The sequence below is a fragment of the Zingiber officinale genome, chromosome 9A (assembly GCF_018446385.1).
Source record: "Zingiber officinale cultivar Zhangliang chromosome 9A, Zo_v1.1, whole genome shotgun sequence".
Lineage (NCBI taxonomy): Eukaryota > Viridiplantae > Streptophyta > Magnoliopsida > Zingiberales > Zingiberaceae > Zingiber > Zingiber officinale.
In genome coordinates, this window is record NC_056002.1 from 34,182,359 (window position 1) to 34,194,498 (window position 12,140).

Consider the following 12,140-nt stretch of genomic DNA (forward strand, 5'->3'; position numbering starts at 1 on the left):
CAAGAGCCGAAGGAGGGCGACCACATAAGACAAAGACGCATGTCGTGTAGCATGTCGCTTCTGGCCGGCTGAAAGCATCAAAGGGCAAGGTATGGACACCTATATTTTTCTCTTTCTACCAGTCCGCTTTTCACAACACACGCGATTGTCGAGGAGTGACGCCCATCATTAGCTGACTGGCTTAGCGAAACTACCGTCATCGATCCCTCTCTCCCGATCGACGGCATAGACATCAATCCGCTGGGCAACGAGACATGGGAAGATCACTCGAGTGACAGCACCAGCGAAGAGAGCAGGCTGAGCCCGCTCAGGGTTGGGACGACCGTGTTAGGGTCAAAATGTGCTAGGGGTGAATAACTCATCGTGCTTGATTGCTTGCTTTGTTGTTGTTGATAGGCAGCGGAATAAGACTACCAAGCACTCTACAATGCTAACACAAGGGATTTACTTGGTATTCACCTCAAGAAGAGTTGACTAAGCTAAGGATCCACACACGCGAGCACTTTCCACTAAGAAAATACTCCTTCTCGGTAACTACTGGAGGTTGAGAAACCTTGTACAACACTCACACATACAACACTCAACACAAGAAGAAAAATACAAAGAGTAGAAGTGTAAAACCCTCTCTTCTTGCTTAGTTGTTGCTTGTTGTTGCCTCTTGAGCCTTGGAAGTGCACCAGCACGTGCCTCCAAGAATCTTCAAGAACTGGCAATGAGAGCTCGGAAATAATAGCTGAGAGTGGAGTTGAAGATCTGCGGAGGAAAACGCTCGACAACAGCTATAACCTGCGCAACAGTCGAATCTCAATCGATTGAATTACTCTCAATCGATTGGGGAGACTTTGAATCGATCGGTCGATCGATTCAGAGCGCCTCTGTGCTCTCTGAGAATAGTTTGAATCGATCGACCAATCGATTCAGGCTTTCCCACAATCTCGCAAGAAATCCAGCCTATCCCCAATCGATCGACCGATCGATTGGAGGTTCCCAATCGATTGGTTGATCGATTGGGAAAGCCTCTATGTGTGCGACATAAGCTCCCAATCGATCGACCGATCGATTGGGTCATCTTTGTTCACGACACACATCCAATCGATCAACTGATCGATTGGACTTCGGTTCAATTGATCGGTTGATCGATTGAACCACCTTTAACTTGCCTAAAACCAAGTCCAAGGTCTCCAATTCCAACATTCGGTCAATTGTGACCTGTTGGAATATTATGCCTAGCATCCGGTCAACCTTGACCTTCTAGGACTTCTTCACCAAGTGTCCGGTCAATCCCTTTGACCCACTTGGACTTTTCTTCACGTGCCAAATATCCAGTCAACCTTGACCCACTTGGACTTCCTTCCACCAGATGTCCGGTCATTCTTGACCCATCTGGATTTCCTTGTGCCAAGTATCCAGTCAACCGTTTGACCTACTTGGACTTCCCACACCAGGTGTCCAGTCAATCTTGACCCACCTGGATTTCCACGTGTTTGGCTTCACTCATCAGGTCTTTCCACGGCCCGGCTTCACTCACCGGGACTTCTACTTGCCTGACTTCACTCACCAGGACTTTCACCTGACTTCACTCACTAGGTCTTTCTATCTTCCTAGCTTTACTCACTAGGTCTTTCACCTGGCTTCACTCACCAAGATTTCTAACTGCCTAGCTTCACTCACTAGGTCTTTCCATCTGCCTAGCTTCACTTACTAGGTCTTTCACATAGCTTCACTCACAAGGATTTCCAACTACCTAACCTCCAGTTAGGACTTTCCTGTTAGAGTGTATACTAAAAGCCTAACTTTTTGTAAACATTTATTTTGAAATAAAGAATCACATTGGTTAAATGTCTACATTTATGCTAAGTGTAGTTATTCAATTAATTTATATTGTAGATAACATGGTGTGTGGTGTCACACACAGAAGATAATGTTATCAGTTCTTTATAAATTATAAACAGTTGCTCACGACTAAGATGGATAGGAACAAACCATTGGAATAGTCGTAGTGTAATTTGATATTAGTTTATCTTGACTATAAAATTACACTAGTACACTCAGAGTATATTGAGCTGGACCATTTAAGGTAAGTTCTTTTTATACTGATTAAATAAAAGAACAAGACCTTTGTTATTATGGAAGTGTGTGCTCTTAATCATGATATAATAACAAGCACATATACTTAATATTCATTTCTTTAATTTATCAAAGGGTGTGATTTAGTTCGATAAATCAATAGGCCCGATAAGTTGGGAAATGATATTATTTATATGGTGTGTTGTTAATTATAGAATGAAACTGTGTTCTAGTAATCTAGGTTGATAATGTCCCCAAAAGGAGCTCATAAGGATTGTCATATAAATCCTGCAGGTAAACTTAGTCCAACATGAGGATAAGGTAAAGTGGTACTACTCTTTGACTAAGATATTAATTAAAGTGAGTTGTCAGTAACTCATTTAATTAGTGGACATTCGACATCTTAAACATAGGGAGATTAACACACTCATGATAAGAAGGAGCCCAAAATGTAATTTGAGATTGGTGCAGTAGTTCAATAATAATTCTTTAGTGGTATGAATTATTATTGATGAAATTAAGTTGGGTGTTCGGGGCGAACACGGGAAGCTTAATTTCATCGGGAGACTAAAACCAATTCCTCCTCTCGGTCCCTATCATAGCCTCTTATTTATAGAGAATTATATCCATCACCTACCCACCCTTACGTGGTCAACCAAGCAAGCTTGGAGCCAAAGCTTGGGTCAGCCAAGCCAAAGGCTTGAGCCAAGTAGGGTGGCCAGCCATAGCTTGGAGCCCAAGCTTGGTGTGGCCGACCATATAAAATAAAAGGGATTTTGCTTTTAAAATCTTTTCTTATGTGGAAGCCATGTTTTAAAAGAGAGTTTAAAATTTAAATCTTTCCTTTTATAGTTTTCTACAAAAGATTAAGAGAAAGATTAGATATCTTTCCTTATTTGTAGTTGAAAGGGAGATTTTAATTTTGGTGAAAACTTTCCTTTTTTGTAAATATCCACAGTTTTAAAAGAGAGGTTTTAATTTATAAAAATTTCTTTTTATAACCAACCATGAAGGAAAAATTAATAGAGAAATTTGTATTTTAAAAATTTCCGGAAACAAATAAGGAAGTTTTAATTTTGTGTTTAAAACTTACCTTATTTAGAGTACTTGTAGGGGTCAACCATGAGAAGGGTTAAAAGGAATTTTTAATTAAATTTTCCTTATTAACCAATAGAAAAATAAGGGAATTTTAATAATAATAAAATTTTCTTATTTTCCAAGACCAAGGAATATAAAAGAGAGGGTAGAGGTGTCTCACCTCACAACATATCTTCTATTGTTTCTCTCTTCTCTTCCTTGGTGTGGTCGGCCCTATACTCCTCCTTTTCTCTTCTTCTTTAGTGGTCGGTGCATCCCTCTCTTGGAGTTCTTGTGGTGGCCGGTTCTTGCTAGGAGAAGAAGGAGAGAAAGAAGGCTTTGTTCTAGCATCCCTTGGAGCTTGAAGGTTGGTGGCCGAACTTGCAATAAGGAAGGTGTCTTGGTGGTTCTCATCTTGGTAGATCGTTGCCCACACAACGTCCGAGATAAGAAGAGGAATACGATAGAAGATCAAGAGGTTGTTGCTTACAAAGAAAATTATAACTAGTAATTCTATTCCGCATCATACTAGTTTTCTTTGTATAGATTTTGAAATATCAAACACAAGAGGCTAGTGATTCTAGATTTTCAGATTTGTGATTCGAAGTTGTGTTTCTTTTATTTTTTTGTTCTTATGATTCGATTGTTCTTTTTGGTTAAACTTAGGGTTACTATAAGGAAATTAAATACTGAATTTCATTGAGAGGTTTTGTCGAGGCAGTGGTGGATGTTTCCATACCCAAGAAGGCCAAGTGTCTCGCCATGTTTGACCTGGGAGCCGATATCTGAAATAAATATTTAATTGAATTTGTAACGTGGGTGGATTTGGATCTATAATGTTAAGTATCATTTGCGATCCAAGTCTAAACCTCTAAGAACAGATAAGTTAAATTTAGAATCAATAATGTTAAGTTCTGTTTGCAATTCCAAATTTAATTTCTAAAGAACACAATAGGTTGTTAGGAATGATTCAGGACTTGTACAAAATTTTTGTACAGGGGAACCGGTACGATATTCCCAGTAGCAACCAACATTTCCCAGTCAAGTATCCAGTTAACTCTTTGACCTACTTGACTCTTCTTCACATCTAACTGGTCAACCTTGACCAGAGGGGAATTGTATCAACAATCTCCCCAAACGGACGATTGCATCTGCAATCTCTATGTATTGTCAAACATTGAAACTCAAACATCAAGACTCAAGCTTGACCCCACTCAAGTTTAGTCAACCTGGTCAACCTGACACAGGGGCTATTGCACCAACAAACTGAAGCAGGCCCTCCGCTCGGGAGGAAAAGAATCGAAACAAGCAGCCCGGGGAGAAATAAACATCATCGCCGGCGAACCAATCAACGGCAATTCCATTCGAGCCCGGAAGTTGATGTGCGTAGATTATATATACTTTTATACTTGTATTTCATTAGCATAATATATGTTTATTGCACCCTATTTCATTGTAATGTCATACTTCCATTATATTCTGTTCGGAGATCTGCTCTTTGCTTGTTTAGATTGATAGGACGTGATTTGGAGCAAAAATGGAGCTTAAATGAAGTTTAGAGCTTCCAGAGTGTCACGGACATACAAAAACTAGGTCCTTGCAGGTTTTGGCCATGTGGAGACCACATGGCCGTGTGGAGGCCATGTGGGGGGCGTGTTGAGGCCGTGTGAATTTCACACGGCCGTGTTAAGGCAGTGTGAAATTTTCAGCACTACAGACCAAAAGTAAAATAGTCATAACTTTGTGCTCGGTTGGAGTTTTGGGCTGTTCTTTATACCTATTTGTAGATAACTCCAAGATCTACAACTTTGATGAAGACTTAAACTAGATAAAGACCCCATATTGATGGTGTAAAAGACGCTACAATGAAACATAACCATTTAGAGCTATTACAAGGGCCATGACAAGGGGTGTGCAAGGGCCATGCAAGGGGTGTGTGAGAACCACATGACCATGACATGGTCGTGTCACATTTACAAAGCCAAAGTAGTACATGGTCGTGTCCCAGACACGGTTGTACAAGCCTACCAGAGCCAAAGCAGTACATGGCCGTGTAGATGTACACGACCGTGCAATATTTCTAGAAGCCAAGAAAGCCCTGGCTGTGCCCCAGACATGGTTGTGCAGGAGTTTCAGAGCCAGAGGCAGAGCAGGCCGTGTAGATCTACATGGCCGTGTAAGGGGGCAGTGGCAGAGCATTCCACGGCCGTGTGAGCATCACACGGCCGTGTCACCTGGGCAGTGAAGGGAATGGACCAGGCTGTGTGAGCTTCACATGGCCGTGTCTCAGGGCTGTGTGGTGCCCAAACCCCAGTTCTATATAAGGGTTTCTTCCTCATTTGAAGGGGGGAGTTCTTCCTTTTGGGAGAAATCAAGATTTGGGCATTCTTCCACCTTCTTGGAGGGATTTTCCGGCGATCTAAGAGCAGATCTTCAACGAATCGACTCTGAGATCGAGGATTGGATCCGAAGATCGTTCTTCAACGTAGATAAGCTTTTCTTCCCTTCTCTTCTTGGGTTTTGGGATCAAGATGCTTGGGATTTTCTTGTCTTTGGGTTTCTTTCTTCGTTCTATGGATTAGATCTCCTTGTTCTAGGATGGAGGGAGTATTTGTAATGTGATTTGATGTAAACTCTTGTGGATTTGTCAATTTCCTATTTCTATGATATTGTCCTATTTTGTATCTATTTGATCTTGTGTGGATTGATGTGATTGGGCTTGATTACCATACATGATTGAATGTTTGAGTGTCTTGTGGATCTTGTAGAGGTAATCCCTCATTCGATTATTCGAAAGACGTACATGACAGACATGCCCGTGTAAGGACGTTTGAGGGAAAATCTTGAAGGTGACATAAGATCATTCAAGGGGGTAGGATAGATTGTATGCATTAATCTTTATATCTTGATGAGGTTGAGAAGTGATGAATTTCTATGTTGATTATCCGAGAGGCGCACGTGACAGGCAAGCCGTGTAAGGACATCATAGGAATCATTCCTAATTGATCACATTTAGATATAGATTTTAGTCCTAAGTCGGTTGTCTATTGCAAGAGAGAATCGACAACCTTCTACAAATGATGGACAGTTGAGGAATAAAATTTAGTAGATCATTTACATTGAATAATATTACAAAAAAACCAAAACTCCTAGAACACCCTTTTATCGTAACCCTTATTCCTGTTTTTATGCTTTACTTTTCATAGTTGCACTTAGTTCTATAAATCAATTGATCAGTTGTTTAGCTAATTCATGTTGACATATCTTTAGTGATTATACCAGTCCCTGTGGATACGATATCTTTCTTTATTACTGACGATGTATCCGTACACTTGCAGAACGTTAACAGAAGTCGTACGCACATTGACTGGAGATACATACGGTGGGATGCAGCCAGGAGAAGGCGAGTGGACCCGAGATCAGCTTGGGACCCCGAGACTTGGAGGGAGTCGAGATCCCTCACCACGACGCCTTGATCATCTGCGCGGTGATCGCTAATTATACCATTCACCGTATCTTTGTTGACATAGGGAGCTCGGTGAACATCATTTTCAAGAAGGCATTTGATCAGCTGTAGATCGATTGGGCCGAGCTGTTTCCTATGACAACCCCACTGTATGGGTTCACCGACGATCGACCAAACAAGATTGACCATTTCACTGAGAGAAGAATCGCTCAGGAGGACCCGAACCATGAACTTCATCGTGGTGGACGCCTCCTCATCTTATAATGTCATCCTGGGCCGACCGACCCTCAATGAGTTCCGGGCAGTAGTCTCTACCTACTGCCAAAAGATCAAGTTCTCGGTAGATGACCGGGTAGGAGAGGTCAAGGGTGATCAACTAGCTGCTCGGCGCTGCTACGTCGAGATAGTCAAAACCGAAGCCAGGTCCGCCCGGAAGACTTCACGGCTAGAGGTAAATACTGTTATTGAAAAACTCTTGCTCTAGTCTATAAAGAGAAAGAGGAAGTCCAAATCCATCATTGCTGAGCGGAGGAAACTACTTTCATAGTTGCAGATCTAGGAGCCGAGCAGAAGGCGAAGTTGATCGCCTGTCTCCAACAAAATCATGATGTATTTGCATGGTCAACACAAGAGCTGCCCGACATCTCTCCAAGCATAGCTCAGCATGAGCTACATGTCCAAGTGGACGCTCGTCTGGTGAAGCAGCGAAAAAGGGACTTCAGTGCCGAACAGAACCCGATCATCCAGGCGGAGGTAGAAAAGCTGTTGCAAGCCAGACACGTGAGGGAAGTTCAATTTCCTAGTTGGCTCGTCAATGTTGTCCTCGTCTCCAAATCGGGCAACAAATGACGAGTCTGCATTGACTTCCGTGACCTGAACAAAGCATGTCTGAAGGATTTCTACCCGTTGCCTCGGATCGACCAGATGGTGGACTCCACCGCGGGATGCAAGCTGATCTGCATGCTGAATGCCTACCAAGATTATCATCAAATGTCGCTCGCCCGCGAAGACCAAGAAAAGGTCAGCTTCATTATGGTTGATGGTACATACTACTACAATGTCATGCTGTTCGGATTCAAGAATACCGAGACCACTTATCAAAGGTTGATGAATAAAGTGTTCCGACAGCAGATCGGCTGTAACATGGAGGTATACGTAGATGATATCCTAATAAAATCTCTCCGATCGAGCGGCTGACCTATGTGTAGATATTGAGGAGACCTGTCGAACACTCAGGACTTATGGGATAAAGTTGAACCCGAGTAAGTGTCTATTCTTTGCAAAGAGTGGGTGCTTCCTCAGCTATATAGTAACCGAGCGGGGCATGGAGGCGAACCCAATCAAAGTAAAAAGCATTGCAAGATATGCCCCTGCCCCGCAACCTGAAGGAGGCACAGCGATTGACTGTTCGTATCACAGCGTTATCCAGATTCATCTCCAAGACAACAGATCGGAGCTTGTCATTCTACAAAATACTACGTCGAGCGATAAAATTTCAATGGGATGAGGAGTGTGACAAGACTTTCAAAGAGATCAAAGAATACCTCAACTCTCTTCCTGTCCTAGTCAAACCATGTGTTGGCGAGCCACTTCGGATCTACCTGTCGTCCACAGAGAATGCGGTCGGCTCGGCATTAGTTAGGCAGAGCAGCGAGGAACAACCGGTGTACTTTTTAAGCCACATACTAAAAGATGTTGAGTCTCGCTACACTGGTCTTGAGAAGTTGGCTTATGCTTTAGTACTCACCGCTCAAAGGCTTCCCATGAACTTCCTCACTCACTCTATAATCGTGATGACTAATAGTCCCTTGGGGAGAATACTTCTCAATCTCGAGACGTCCGAACGACTGAACAAATGGACAATGGAACTCAGCGAGTTCGACATCCAATATCAACCCCGAACTGCCATTAAAGCACACTCCTTGGCGGATTTCGTCACCGAGGTACAGAGCCCGGAGCCGAAAGCCATGTGGAGGATAATGTGGATGGTTCGTCCACTTGACAAGGGAGCGGCATCGACATACTACTCATCTCCCCGCAAGAAGATAGAATGCAATTGGCCGTTCAGCTAGACTACAGAGCCACCAACAACGAGGCCAAGTACGAGGCGCTAATAGCCGGCTTACAAGCCACTCGGCATGTCGGGGCAGTCAAAGTCTTGATCCATTAGGATTCTCAGTTGGTCGCTCAGCAACTGTCCGGAGCGTTCGAGATAAACAACACCCGACTCAGGCTCTACGTAGAGGCCTTTGAAAAACTGAAGTCCAACTTTCAAGAGGTTGTCATACAAAAGATCCCCCGATTGGAAATTCAGGCTGTAGATGAATTGGCCAAGTTAGCTAGCTCGCTAACGATGATCGTCATAGGTCAACCGATCGAGCAAGTCTCTTTGGTGGCACACATCGATCGAATGGAATGACTCACTTTCCTGAACGATTGGAGGACAACACTAATATAATTCTTGGGGTCGGGAAAGACATCGTCCGATCGGGAGGAAGCTCGGTTATTGAGAAAAAGGTCCGGACGATTCACACTAATCGGAGACCAGTTGTACAAGAAAGCCTTCGCCCGACCCCTACTCAAATGCGTCGGGCCAGAAGACATCGATTACATCCTAAAGGAGATACACCAAGGTGCTTGCGGGGGTCACCCGAGCAGCCGCACATTGGCCCAGAAAATACTGCTGGCCAAATACTTCTAGCCGACCCTCCAGGAGGACGCCGCTCGGCCGGTGGCCACCTGTTTATCTTACCAGAAATACCACAACATGACACACCGACCGACTGAGGAGATGAAAGCGTCCATGATAGCGTGCCCGTTCGATCAATGGGGCATGGATATCGTGGGACCTTTTCCTATGGCAACTGTTCAACGAAAGTTTCTGCTCATTGCGGTAGACTACTTCTTCAAATGGGTCGAAGCCGAGCCCTTAGCCAAGATAACTGAACAAATGGTCATGAAGTTCGTATGGCAGAGTATCATCTGCCGGTTCGGCATCCCTTGACAGCTCGTCTAAGATAATGGAAGACAATTCATCGGTCATATGCTCAGGGAGTGGTGCGAAGGATATGGTATCCAGCAAGCCTTCACTTTTGTGGCCTATCAGCAGAGCAACGGGCAAACAGAAGTCACCAATCAGGAAATCCTTCGAGTCTTGCGCGCTCGGCTTGACTATATGAGAGGCAGCTGGATCGATGAGCTCCCGAGTGTGTTGTGGGCCCTCTGCACGATGCCGAAGGAAGCGACCGGTCTGACCCCATTCCACCTGGTGTACGGAGGAGAAGCGGTCGTCTCCGTGAAGGTCAGGGTAGAGTCCAATCGAGTGTGGCGTTATGATGAAGGCAACGTCGAGCGGAGGCTTTTAGAGCTAGACTTGGTAGATGAAGCATGCGCCAAAGCAGTCGTTCGTCTTATGGCGTACCGACAGTGGATGAAGCAAACCTACAATCGAAGGGTGATCCCGAGGTCCTTCTAGGTCGGCGACCTTGTTTGGAAGAAAGTCAAGCAAGTCGGGGACGCCACCAAGCTAGAAGCTCCGTGGGCAGGTCCTTTCAAGGTCATGGAAAAGCTCCGCTCGGGTGCTTATTATCTCGAGGACGAGACGAGGAGACGGCTTGAACGACCATGGAGTGCAAACCATCTCCAACCCTATCGGGTTGGATGAGAGGTGCGCAAGTGAAGTGTATTTATATATTTTTTTGTACGTCCTCTCTGAATGCAGGGTCAAAATAAAAGATTTCTAAGTTACATGTCGAACGACACACCAAATTGTCGAGCGGCGACGTTAAACACGTGTCTACATCAAACCGTTGAGCGGCGACGTTAAATTCGTGTCTATATCAAATCGTCGAGTGACGACGTTAAACGCGTGTCTACATCAAATAGTCGAGCGACGACATTAAACGTGTGTCTCCACCAACAGTCGAGCGGCGACCTTAAACCTTAGTCTCCACCAACGGTTGAGCGGTGACCTTAAACCCAAGTCCTCATCAGATCGTCGAGCGGCGACGTTAAACGCGTGTCTCCACCAACGGTCGAGCGGCGACCTTAAACCCAAGTCCTCACCAAATCGTCGAGCAGTGACGTTAAACCCGGGTCTTGACCAAACCGTCGAGCGACGACGTTAAATGGGTGTCTACTTCCAACCATCAAGCGGCGACGTTAAACACGTATCTACATCAAATCGTCGAGTGGTGATGTTAAACCCGAGCCTCCACCAAATCGTCGAGCGGCGACGTTAAACGCGTGCCTTCACCAACGGTCGAGCAGCGACCTTAAACCCAAGTCTTCCCCCAATTGTCGTACCAAATTGTCGAGCGGCGACGTTAAACCTCGGTCTTCACCAAATCGTCGAGCGGCGATGTTAAAACGTATTTCCTAACTAACGGTCGAGCGACGACCTTAAATTCGAGCCTGCCCCTATGGTCAAATGGTTAGTCGTAGATACAAGGTCAGGGGCATTTACAAGCAAAGAGAAGAAAAGTTGTGAGAGGAAATGCTTCGCCGAACGGGTGCGCATATATTAAAACTAAAATTCTCAAGATTACATTTCGAGATCGCAATTGCAGGATAAAAACAAAAGCTTGGCCGAACGGGTGAGCTTACATTAGGACTTCAAAAATATACAACGATCAACCTCACTAAAGATAATCAAGAGCGTCGTCGGACAGTGACTCAGTCATTTTATCCCGACTGATGACGCTATCCTTCAAGGTCTCAGGAAGGTGGTCAGCCGCCTTGAGCTAGTTGATCGTCTCATCTATTACTAGGTTGTAGAGCCAAAGATATCGAGCGATGACTTTATCATTAAACGCGTCCGAGCAGATGTAGTTCTGTCGCATTGTTGCAAATCAGCTCCGCTCGGCGTCCTGATAGATCTTCATCGCCACTCGGGAGCCCTCCAACTCAGTCTTCACCTTCTCTAGCTCATCCTGGGCTAGCTTCGATGCTGCGTCCTTAGTGGAGAGATGGCCCTGGAGCTCGGTTTCCCTCGTCGTCCGGCTCGCTCCCTCAGTCACCATAAAATCTTTAGCATCTTTGAGCTTACAGGTGAGATCGGGCCTCTTTATTCTTCAATTCCAGGTCCTCGATGGCCCGGATCTTCCTAGCGGTGGTCGACTCGATCTTCTTGTCAAACGTGCTGACTTGCTTCTTGAGTCGGCCCAACATCTCCTTGTGGTCGGAAGATTTAGCTCGTTCGACCTCGAGAAGCTTGGTCGTCTTCTCCAGGTCGTCCTTCTGGGATGGCTGCTGGAGACATGAAGTTTCCTGAACTTATCCTCCAGATGAGCTAGCCTGTGGCACATGGCCAGACTCTCTAACCAATACTACAAGAAGGTAAAAGGATTAAAGCTGATCGGAAGAAAGATAATTACAAGGAGCTTACCCTAGTTGTCATCTGGGTATGACTGTTGGTAAGTGCGCCTAGGGGCATCACTGCTGCTCGGGCTCGGACTTCTTCCCAGACTTGGGCGATCAGACCCCGTATGATGACTTTATGCTCAGGAGTGCTAGACCGGGCGCTCGACTC